The 12514-nt window shown below is 36.5% G+C and overlaps 1 protein-coding gene across 4 annotated transcripts in view; it reads right to left on the reverse strand.

Moving 5' to 3' along the window:
• The window catches only part of VPS13B (vacuolar protein sorting 13 homolog B), an 876251-nt gene that overhangs the window by 257494 nt on the left and 606243 nt on the right, over positions 1-12514 (reverse strand). The gene's annotated exons all lie outside the window — the stretch shown is intronic.

A 12514-nucleotide genomic window follows, 5' to 3' on the forward strand; every position in this document is an offset into this window, starting at 1 on the left:
TCTAAATATCTATTTCTTTAAACACATCTGTAAACATTTGTTCTGCAATGCAGTTACATTACTTGGAAATAGTTTGATCCTTTAATTCTTATTTTTTGGCTTTTATGGATGGGACTAGTATTGTGTTTAATCTGTGGCTAATTTCTATTTCCAAGGCAATAACCTTTGAAGTTTCCCATTTTCTTAAATTAAAAAAAAGGGTGCTAATTCAATAGCTTGGTGCAAATAAAATGACACTGGCTCACTTTTTACTTGGGTGGATTGATGAACTGATAGATGATCAGATATATAATGATACAGAGAAGGGGAATATGGAAGGAAATATATGAAAATATTCTAATAGTTACCCATGGTGATAAAACTATAATTTCATTTTTTACTGCCCTGAACTTTCAACATTGAAATTTATTGTTGTTGTTTTAAAAAAGTGAATTATCCTTTAAAACTCCCATTGTAAAACTTTCTCTTAATGGACCAATCCAGTGTACAAACCTCATCTGTTTTATTCCTAATAAATATTTGTTGACTAAATTTATATTAGTGTATGTGTATATTATATATATATGTACATATATGAATTATTTAATCTACTTTCTGTAATGTATTTGGGCATCCAATGTATACTTATATTAAAAATAATATATTTACAAAGGATAACTTTATATATAAATACTTATCCTACATTTCTACCTCTGGCTTAGGATAGTTTCTTGGAAATAAAATCACGACACAAAACTATGAGAATTTCACATACTACCAATATACTTTCTAAAAAAAATTTTGTAGCTGTTGATATCACTAGTAAGATATGATTACTAGTTAGATTGAATAGCTTTTTCATATATTTATTGCCTATTTTTATTCCCTCCTGGTTTTGTATGTCTTTTACTCTCTATCTATTGAGATCATGGTGGATGTTTATATTTATATTAACTCTATAAAGAATATCATTATCCCTTCATCATATTGTCCATTTGTTTACATACAAGATTCCAGGTTTTCCTCATATGCAAGGTTTGTAGGTTAGAGAAGATTGCTTCTTGCTTCAGAACACCTAGACCCTGCATCTTTCATTCGGCTAGTATAATGATTTATAATTTGTAATCTGGGTGTTAATGTCTTCATCTGTAAACAGTTCATTAATTAAATAATATCTCAAGGTGTTCCAATTCTAAGATTTTAATAGTTTAAGAATAACAATTACTGCCAGGATGGTTTTAATAATTACATTTTCTAAGGAAATTTTCTCAGAAACAGATTGTGATTGACGGTGCCTCTGTGATTCCATGCAGCACTGAAAGCATGAGCTAATGTGTCTGTTTATGAAATATCATTTTTGAATGACTGGAATAAGTTAAATGGCATTCAATTACTCAACCTAAAATACCTGGTAATCTTTTTTGATTCATCTCTGTCCACCAACTCTCAGATATTTAAAATATCACCAATTCCTTGAAAATCTTTCCTGTTATTTTTACTTCTTTTTTCTTGCTCCCTATAGTCTAGTCATGGCCCTTATAATCCTGAATAAACACCAGCAACATTAAAGACAGCAGCTAACAATGATGGAATGTTGACTATGGGAACCACCTGCAGTATTTTAAACATTATTTTATTTCATCCTCACAACTCTAGACAATAAATAGTAGAATTATGTTGCAGTTTATAGATGAGAAAATTTAGGTACATATATAGATGAGAACATTTTGAAATGTGCTAGTAAATTAGAGGACCAGAATCCAAGGCCAGGTAGCCTGACTCCAAGAGTTGGGCCCTTCACAATAACTAGTACTGCTTCCTAGCAGAGACTAGAGTTGCCTTCTAACTGGGTCTTTTTTTTTGTAGTTACTCCTCAAATGTATCCTTTACACCTGGGCACAGTGAACTTTAGAAAACACACAATTCCTATGTGCCTCTCCATTTCTTCCATCATATGATTCTCAGAATGAAGTCCAACCTTTTTAGCATTATAGTAACAGCCCCTTCTACTCTAAAGGCTGCTTTTCCTCTAGCCTATCTCTCCTGTCCCATTGATCACATTGCTCAAAAATGTTCAGACCCGTCTAGCATTCTTACATCTTCTTGTTCACATTGTTCTCCCTTCTTATAACACCTTTCCCCGAATTTTCTGCTGGAGAAATGCCTATTTATCTTTCAAAGTTCACCCTACATGTTATCTCTTCTTACAAGTTCTTGCCTGATATGTCCTCAACCACTGTAGGTAGAACTGATTACTTCCTTCTCTGTGCTCCTTATCCCTCTTTAATGCATCTGTTACTCACTGTTGTGTTAGTTACTAAATTCTCCAACTTGCTAGTACACTCCTTTATTATCTGGCACTGTAAATGTACAATAAACATTTGTTGAATAAAATACATGTCCAGAGACTGGCTCTCAGCATCCCAAGATATAGGTTCTTCCTCTTCCCCCCCAAAAAGTAGAAAAGTCCAAATTAGCTTTTAGATAAAATGTAGTGAAAGAACACAGCATTCTAAATTTGACTGATGAAAAGAATTAACAGGGACACTTAATAAGTACTGATTCCTGGGGCCTTCTCCAGGTTTACTGAATCAGAATCTCTAGAGATTTTTTACCCATTTTTCATACGCACCCTTGGTGATTATCATCAAATTTAAACACCCATTTACACATATATGGATATATATACTACATATAAGATAATATATATTAGCATCAAATACAAAAAAATAAAAATAAAAATTGAAAAGTTGGACCTTCAGAATGAATCAGAATGATAATATTCCAAAATTAATCACTAATTCTAGAGTTAAAAGAGGCTTACTTTAACTTATCATAACTCCTTTGCCCTAACTCTCATTTTATACAATGAGGAACTATATCCCACAGTGGTATCTTGACCAAGATTCTATCATTAGTGACAATACTAATTTTACAGCAATTTCTCTAATGCCTATGTTCAGATTATTTCCATAATATCACAGTGTGTAAGTTGCAATTTATATTTTTGGAAAAATTCAAAGGAAATTTAGGAAATTAATCAATCATAAACTGCTGAAACATATTTAAATACACAGTTCCCCTTATCAAAGGAATAAACTTTTTAAAAACTTGTAAATTAACCAATAGTAGTAAATCTCAGCAGTGGTAACCACTGCAATATTTGTGGGCCATTCATTCGAGCCAAGCCTAAATATTTCTTTTTTCTAACTGCTTAACTTCATCTAGGCCTCACAATAAGATTAAGAATTAAGGAAGACTACCTCAAATTTATAGATGAGGCTCAGATAAATCAGTTTCAAAGATACTAAGTGGTTGTACTAGGATTATAACCCAGGTTTTCTAACCATTCTTTCTTTTTGCACTATGTTGTATTACTTTATTTAGAAGATGACTGGTAACATAACTACATGACTAATTATTGCATTATAAGAAAGGCAAATTTTAATATGAAAAATCCTGATACTGATTTTGGCAAGCAAAAATTTTTAAATGAAACTTAGTAGAGGCATCTCTTTTTTTGCTAGATTATCACTTTCATATGAGACACAATAAAATAAATTTACATTTAATCCAAATAATGAAAGCATAAAGTTCTGTTTTAAATAATCAAATAATGCAGAGCTATTTTTAACTGATCAAAATAAAGAAAAAATCCCCTTACAACATTCAGGTTAAAATCACTTTACCCATGAGACATCCTTGTTGTGCTTAAACAATCTTATTAAAGAATGATAATTTAAAGTAAAAGATTTTTCATGGAGTTATTTTTCTTGATTGAAATTTCATTATCCTATACAGACTACAAGTAATCTCTAAATGTACATCTAGGTAATCCCTTGAATTTGTCATTTATTTTCTTGTTTCTTTAATTGAGGAGGAGTGGAAATAAAGTAAATAATTAGAGGCTCTTATATAGATAAAGACAAATCCACTATTTTCTTGGGCATTTTTTCTAGGATAGAAATGGTTTGCTCAGTGTATATACCTTATTGATAAAATGCCAACATGTCAAAATTAACTGTATCTACTTAGCTTTACATTTATATAACCTACCATGCAGGTCCTGAGGTCCTGAGGTGCTCCTGATACCTAGGATACTCATCCACCAAACAGTATGAAGGCATGAAAACATTGCCACCTTTGGTTTATGTTACAGGCTACTACCTGGTCCACGTAACAAAACATATTAAATATCTGGTACATTAAAGGAATGAAGGTGCCTACAGCTTGATAGATGGAGTGAAATAAGGATGCTGCTTCTGCCAGCATTTTCAGTTTTGTTGGATTAAGCAGGGGTTAGATGAATTGAAAGACAGGCAAATAATAATGTAAATAAGTAAACAAATAACAGCTATTGCTTTAATTGCCCCCCAAAACTTCCAGTCTAGTAAGATGAAAACATGAATTTATCACCAATACTGGCCTGGCACTATGCAAGCCACCATCAATGGTGAGATAAATAATGTAATGTTTATTCTCAAAGAATTCAAAATAGGGTCGACCTTCAGAAACACCTATAAGGTATGACATACAGTACTATACATTTTTGGGACACTCAAAGATAAATCAGACTTTGAGCCTGTTTTCAAAAAAAGTTGCAGGATAGTAAATATCTTCTTCACTAAAAGTAATTGTACACAGGTATAAAGAGGAAAGAGATTTAAGAGGTTTAAGAGGTAAACATTAAAAAACATATAAAGGTGGTTCAGATAGAAACTGGAGGGATCTAAGAATATAAGTGATATTTAAACTTGGCCTTGAAGTCTAGATAACATGACAACCAAAGAGCTAGGAGAAGAGATAGAAAATTCCAAATAAGTAGCAGGACAGAGGAATGTTGACAGGAAAATAGGGAGAATATTTAGGGAGCAGGAGACAGAACAAGGTGAGTACTCTCATTTGAGGAAGACCTTGTGTTGAGACCGTGACACTCAGGGAATGACCTGGAACATCCCTGGCCCCAACACTCTAAATGCAGGTTGTGGATCCTCAGTAACTCTGACAACCTAAGGTATTTCCAGACAACTCTATCCACTCTCCTGCCCCTCCACTCCCAGCCTCCTACATGAGAACTACCCAGGTTTCTGTGTAGGAAACATAGTCAGAGACGTAAGTAGGAGCCTTCAGTATCAGGCTGATCTCTTCTTTAATTCAGTAGGCAAAGGAAGAACATTGCAGGTTTTTGAACAAAGGAGTTACATGACCTTGAATAAACTTTAGGATAATTACTCTGGGTTGCAGTGTATAATGGATATATTGGACTGGCTTAACATGGGAGAGCAGGCAGAACAGTTAGAAAGATGCTTAGTGTTGTTGCAGAGTAAGGGCTTAATGGCCAGTAATGCAGTAACTCAGTGAGAGCCACTTCACTTTGTTATCATCATTGCCATAGACATTATCACTTACTGAGCACTTCTGGGTACCAGAAATTTCACTAAGCACTTTATTTCATTTATCCTCACAAGCTGCCAGAACTATTTATGGCCCTCAAAAAGTTATGGAAAGCTAAGAGCTGCTACTCTTACTTCCACTTTACAGCTGTGGAAATTGAAGTTTAAAAATGTTAAGAATCGAGGAGGAAAAAAGAGGACGGCATGAGAAGTGAGGCAGAAATCTCCTCCCAAAACCATATATAATACAAAAATATGGCAAACACAACTATTTCTAAAAGAGTGACCAGAAATAAGATTGCACCAGCCAGTCTACATCTGTGAAAAGAGAACATCTCACAGAAAAGGGTAAAGCAATGAAACTGTGACCTGGCAGGACCTGAGCACTCCCCAAACCCCAGCTCACCGGCGGGAGGAAGAGAATCAGAGTGAGGAAGGAGTAGAAGCCCAGGACTGCTAAATACCCAGTGCTAGAAATCTACTCTGGGATCACAAACCCACATTGCTTGGTGCTATGGAGATTAGTACTTAGGCTGAAAACCTAAGTCAGAGACTAAGGCTGTGAACAAGATCCTACAACCAGCTACCACGGGACAAAAGAAAGGCAGGCACTTTGAAAGACTTCCCAACAGTGAGAGGGGTGCTAAACGGCAAGGATTCAGGAGAAGGAACAGGTGGACAAAATCATCCTAGCACACTCAGCCCAGCAAGTTGGGAACTTTCAGAAGCTACAGGTGCTCCATCCCCCTGGCTGGCAACGCAAACCCAAGATCCTGAACTGCAATAAGCAGCCTGCCACTTCTTCCTCCACACTGGCACCTGCACGCAAACCTGCTGCTCCTGCAATGGCTCCAGATCAACCATAGGGAAGCCCCACCTACAGCAACTACATGGCTTAATGGAGAGGCGGTCCCTGTGCATGGCTTACTGGCCCTGACAGCAGAGGCAGGCACTGCAGCCAAGAAGAAGGAAAATGCTCTGTCCTCCCAGCACCAATCACCTGTGAACTCCGCCATAGCTTCAAGCCAGCCAGAGGGCAGCCCCACCCATGACAGCATTGGGACTTAATGCAGAAGCTGCTCCCTGCATGGCTTACTGGCCCTGGACAGCGGAGGCAGGCACTGCACCCAGGAAGTAGGAAAGGGCACACTCTTTAGGGTAGGCACCAGCACAGCTTGCCTGAAACCACTGCCATCATTCCAGGTACTAGGCAGCTCTGAAGAGCAGAGCTTCTGGGCACTAGAGGGCACTGACTACACAAACTTAATATTTCTCAATTTCCAATAGGATTATGAAAAGGCAGAAGAACCTTGTTCAATCCAAAATCCCTCAAACACCAGAAAGAGGGCTCATGGAGACTGTAATCAACAATCTTCATGTAAAAGAATTCAAAATAAAAGTCACAAGCATGCTAATGGAGCTAAAGAAAAATATTCAAGAGCTAAGGGATGAATTCAGGAGGGAGACAGTGACCTAAAATATACAGTAGCTGAAATGAAACATACAATGGAGGGACTTAAAAATAGATTAGAAGAGGTAGAGGAGAAAGTAAATAGAACAGAAATTAGAGAAGAGGAATACAAAGAAGCGGAGATACAGAGAGAAAAAAGGATTTATAGGAATGAAAGAATATTAAGAGAACTGTGTGACAATCCAAATGGAACAATATTCGCATTATAGGGATACCAGAAGACAGAGGAAAAGAGAAATAATGTGTCTTTGAAGAAATAATTGCTGAAAATTCCCCCCATCTTGGGAAGGAAATAGCCCCTCAGGCTGTGGAAGTGCACAAGGGACCCAAGGAAGACAACACCAAGACATATAATAATTAAAATGGCAAAGATCAAGGATAAGGACAGAGTATTAAAAGCAGCCAGCAGAGAAAAAAGATCACCTACAAAGGAAAACCCATCAGGCTATCATCAGACTTCTCAGCAGAAACCTTACAGGCCAGAAGGGAGTGCCATGATATATTCAATGCATTGAAACAGAAGGGCCTTGACCCAAGAATACTCTACCCAGTAAGATTATTATTTAAATTTGAAGAGGGATTAAACTATTCCTAGATAAGCAAAAGTTGAGGGAAAAATAATCAAATGGGCACCTCCTCAACTCCCTCTTACTAAATTCTTGAATCTAAGATCTGTGACCACCTTCTCTTTCCTCCGTTCTGTTGTTATATCAAGTGTCCTTCATCCTACAGTCAATCCCTCTACCTTTCATTTGTGGGATACTATTTTCTCATTATCCTAGAATGTTATGCTACTGATTCTTCTTTCTCATCCCAATATACTTCACCCTCTATTCTAAGTGAATCCTTCCCAATAACATTTAAACATGCTTGTCTTTTGTCTTTTTCATATTTAAAAACAAATCCAATAAACAAATAATAACCCTCTCTTGAACATTTACAGAACAACAATCCAGTCCAACATTTTTATTTGGAGGCATAAATAAAACACTCAGCTGGTCAAGAGTTCAAGAAGATGCAAAGTGCAGAGAAATCCCACCTGATGGCCTTCATAGTTAGGATAGTGTATGCTAGGGTACAAACATGTAGCAGGAGAGTCATTACTCTCTGTCATCCAATTTAGAACAGCTAGGGAAAGAGGGATCTAGGGCACCTTCTTTCCTTAACACAAGTGCTGAGACGAACCAACTCATGTATTATATTTTTACTCTGGAAGGATGATAATGAGTTAGTTATAACCCACTTTCCTAGTGTTTTCTTCCTTATATACATCCTTTCAAGCCAATGCATAGTTAGCCCATTACTGGTTTTCCCTTTATTCCCTAAATCAATTCCTTTAATTCAGACTCTTGTCATCTGGATCACCAGTGGTCTCCCTACCTCATCCATCTGTCACTATTCCAGATGTGAATCTGATCATGTCATGCTCTTGTTTTAGATCCTTCAATGCCTTACCACTGCAATACAATAAAAGGTAAATTTTATATAATAACAATTGAGGCCTTGTATAAACTAGCTTTTGCCTAATTCTCCCTATAAACACACATATCCATACCAGTTAGGCCATGGACCTACCTCTAATAGCTCTTCCAATCAATACATTCGCAGAGTGGAGGGGGGTGGAAACAGCCTGACTTTGACACTTATTAGTTATGTAATCTTGGGCAACTAGGGGAACTATCTTGAGACTCAGTTTCCAGATCTGCATAAACCAAAAAACAGCTCCCAACTCAGAGGGTTATTGTGAGGACTAAAGGAATTAAGCCATATGAAACAGTTAGACCATCTGGCACATAGTGAGCACTCCGTAACTGCTGTAGATTCTGGGTAGCTACCTCAGGAAGAGACATACTGACATTAATGGAAATTACTCTTGCTAGTGGACTTCTGTGTCTTCCAAAGCTGTGTTACTGGCCAAACATTTTTTTAAAGCCAGGTTTACCTGTTAATTTGTAAATAATAAAATTCATTCTTCAAAAATGTATAGTTGGGTGGGCTTTAACAAATGTATATAGTTGTGGAACTAATGCCATAATCAAGATTTAGAATACTTCCATCTTTCCAGTGCACCTTTGTATATTCCAAAAGTACATTACTCATGGGCCAATTTTTAGGAGGAAAAAGACCCAAAAAGGTGGGAAACCATCTATGGCACATTTACTGAAGTCGAGGAAATCTTAAAAAGAAAGGAGGAAAATTACTGGGTTTAGGCTTTGGTGTTTATTTTATATCTCTATACTCTGTGAGAGGATTTTTAGTCATTTGCTGCTGAAAACCTCTGATGAAGAGTCAAAGTTCTAGAAGTAAGCAATTTCAAAATGTAGGAAACCTTAGATGACAATTATATACATTCCCATGGCTCTGATATTAATATTTTTAAAAAGTTGATTCTTTTATGTAATAGTAACTGAAAAGCCCAGAAGTTTGCCTATTAGAAAAGTACAAACTGTCAGATAGCAAACCAAGCAAACCATGGTCCCTCAGTTATTTTGAATAGCCAGCTCATTTATCATATTTTTACTAAGAATAGACGATAATGAATTAGTTATAAACTATTTTCCTAGAGCTTTCCTCCTTTTATACAAGAATTTTTGTAGGTCATGAGGAATTTGGTATTAAAAGATAGCATTGGAAATTTGAACAAAATATGTGAGAAAGCAAGGGAGAAACAACCTAAGACAGGCACAGTCGCAGGGGGGTCATCAGGTGAGAAATTGGGGATCAACAGAGGTGAGGCTTAGAACCTCACCCCCCCTGTTCTGAGAGAAATCTTCTGCATACGTGGATGTTTTATTGCCCTTGTCTAGCTCGGATTAATACTTAGTCTATAGGCACAGACCTGATCATCTACGTTTGCTCTCTTACAACACTAAACTATGTTTTCTACCTTTATCTTGTATCTACCTACCACTTCAGCATTTTACTAAAAATAATAATAATAGAGAAATGTGGTATCCACATATAAATCAAGTATAAAAATCAAATGAGTATTCATATTTGAACTGACTCTTTATAGTTCATAATGCACGAGCAAAACCGAAGGTTTCTGTGATGGCTGCCCTTGTACTGTTCACCATGTAAGAACTTATTCACTATGTAAGAATTTGTTCTCCATGTAAGAACTTGTTTGTTATGCCTCAGAAGATTGGAGACTGACGACAATCAGGCTTGGGGTGGATTAATGATTGTGCATTGAACATTGACTCCCCTATACAGAATTTTATTGTTGTTAACAACCATTTGATCAATAAATATGAGAGATGCCCTCACACACACAAAAAAAGTATACACTTACAATGGTAAAATAATAAGTAACCGGGATGTAATTAATATAGTCAAGATATTGTAACAGCTTGGTATGGTGATAGCTGGTACCTAGAATTGTCATGTATATAAATGTTGAATCACTATGTTGTACACCTGAAACTAATGTAATGAAATACTGTGTGTCAACAACCCTTCAATAAAAAATAATTATCTACCAAAAAAAAAAATATATGTGAGAAAGGAACAGTTATTGAAGAGAGAGAATCCAAGGACAGAGAAAAGACTTACAACTTAGCACAGATAGGGAGACATGTAAACACAGAAGAACAGATGAGGAAACTGAAGAAACAAAATGGCAGCAGACTCAGAGACTCCAAGAACAAACTAGTGGTTACCAAAGGGGAGGGGTGTGGGAGGGCGGATGGGAGGGGAGGGAGAAGGGGCCTGAGGGGTATTATGTTTAGTACACATGGTGTGGGGGGTCACAGGGAGAACAGTGTAGCACAGAGAAGGGACATAGTGGATCTCTGACAACTGGCTGCACTGATGGACAGTGACTGCATTGGGGTATGGGTGGGGACTTGATAATATGAGTGAATGTAAACACATTGTTTTTCCATGTGAAACCTTCATAAGAGTGCATATCAATCATACCTTAATAAAAAATTTAAAAAAAAGAACAGATGCAGAAGGTCTGGGAGAACAGATGAGAGCAGACAGGAGCTGACTGAAGGCGGAGACAGCGCTAGAGCAGAGGGGGCTTTCCTTGTTCTGACCTGCTTGACGGTAACATTATTTCTTTAAATGCAACTTCATCATGCTTCACAGACAGTTGGAGATAGTGCTTTCTGTAGTTCTTTATTCTTTTGATAGTTGTAGAAAAGCCAAATACAATAAATAACAGCATAGAAACTTTACTTGGTGGAAGTATCTATTACATCAGAAATGTTCAAGAAACAGGAACTAAGTATATCTTATGATGGCTAAAGTAATTTTTTTATGAATGAGATTTTCCTTGAAAACCATGATTTTTAGCTATCAAAGACAGTGTAAATCAACACATACCAAGCATGCATGGCACAGGTTACCAAGTGAGGCATTATACTGGAGACTGAAAGGGAAGCAGAGCTAAGGAAGTGCCTAAAACCAAGTAGTTAAGTGGAAGAGGAGGAGAAAGGAGAGAAGGCAAAGGAAGAAATGGGCAATTAGTGTTACAAGCTATCTACATTCTTCTTCAGGATATGCAGTGTGTAGATCGAAGAATCCCCACCTTCAGATCCCCATTGATGTCATTCTTTTATTTTTGTCCCTAAAAATGTGGTTTTTATTTTGCTACAGAAGTTTTATTTACTCTAAAACATTTATTTGAAATGAGCATGTGTTACTCCTTATATAAACTACCTATGTAATAGGCTTAATAACATGATTACTTGCTAATCAGGAATAACAGAATAATTACTGCAGCTAAATGAACATAACTGATGGCAATCTTAGCCCTCTTATTCTTCTATTATTCAATTTTAAAAGTGCACTTTATTTTTAAGAACTGTAGCTTCTGGAAACAATGGGTGATATTACATGCTACAGGTATTTCAAATCCTAAGTGAAATTACTTGATGGTATCTAATATATTCTATTATAATAGAGGAAATGTATCTCTGATATTTATGTTTGAACATCATATATTATACTATCAACATGTGTGTCCAACTGAGAGGTTCAGCCTAAAATGGACCCGAGTTTCAAAGCACACCTGTTTGAGTCACTCTCTAGTTAACTGATTTCAGCTCCTCCCTATTGCCTACTTAAACATTTTGGCCTGGTTTTCAAAGCTATCCCTGATTATATACCCAACCTGTCTTGGTCAAACATACAGTTAAACATCAATTTCTTCCAATTCTTTTCAAGTGTATGTAGTATACATTTTATCTTTTCTATGAACAGAAATAAGAATTCCTATGATTTAAGGAATCCATTTTTTAATCTATACTGCAAGCATTCATTCAGCATCAAATTCTAATGTGTGCTCAGCACTTTCCTTGGCCTTTATCATCTCCATCTAAGAATATTGCCACCAGGGTCTTTAACAGTGAGGATTGTGTTTGGCCTTAGGTAACAAAAAGTCAAATACAAGTGGCTTAACAATTTATGTTTCTTTTCCTCACATAACCTAATTGCAGGGCTGGTCACAGTGGCTCCATAATGTCACTTACATCTCAGGATTGTTTTATCAATCCACTTAGTGTGTGGTTCCTTTCCTTATGTTTGGTCACAAGTGGCCAATCGTTTTCATCACCATTATTCCAACAAGGAGGAAAAGGAAGAACATAAAGAAATTCCCAAAAATTTGTAGAACACTTTTATCTCATTGAAGGAAACTGTGTCCAAGAAGTAAGACAATGTC

The sequence above is a fragment of the Manis pentadactyla genome, chromosome 3, assembly GCF_030020395.1.
Source record: "Manis pentadactyla isolate mManPen7 chromosome 3, mManPen7.hap1, whole genome shotgun sequence".
Classification (NCBI taxonomy): domain Eukaryota; kingdom Metazoa; phylum Chordata; class Mammalia; order Pholidota; family Manidae; genus Manis; species Manis pentadactyla.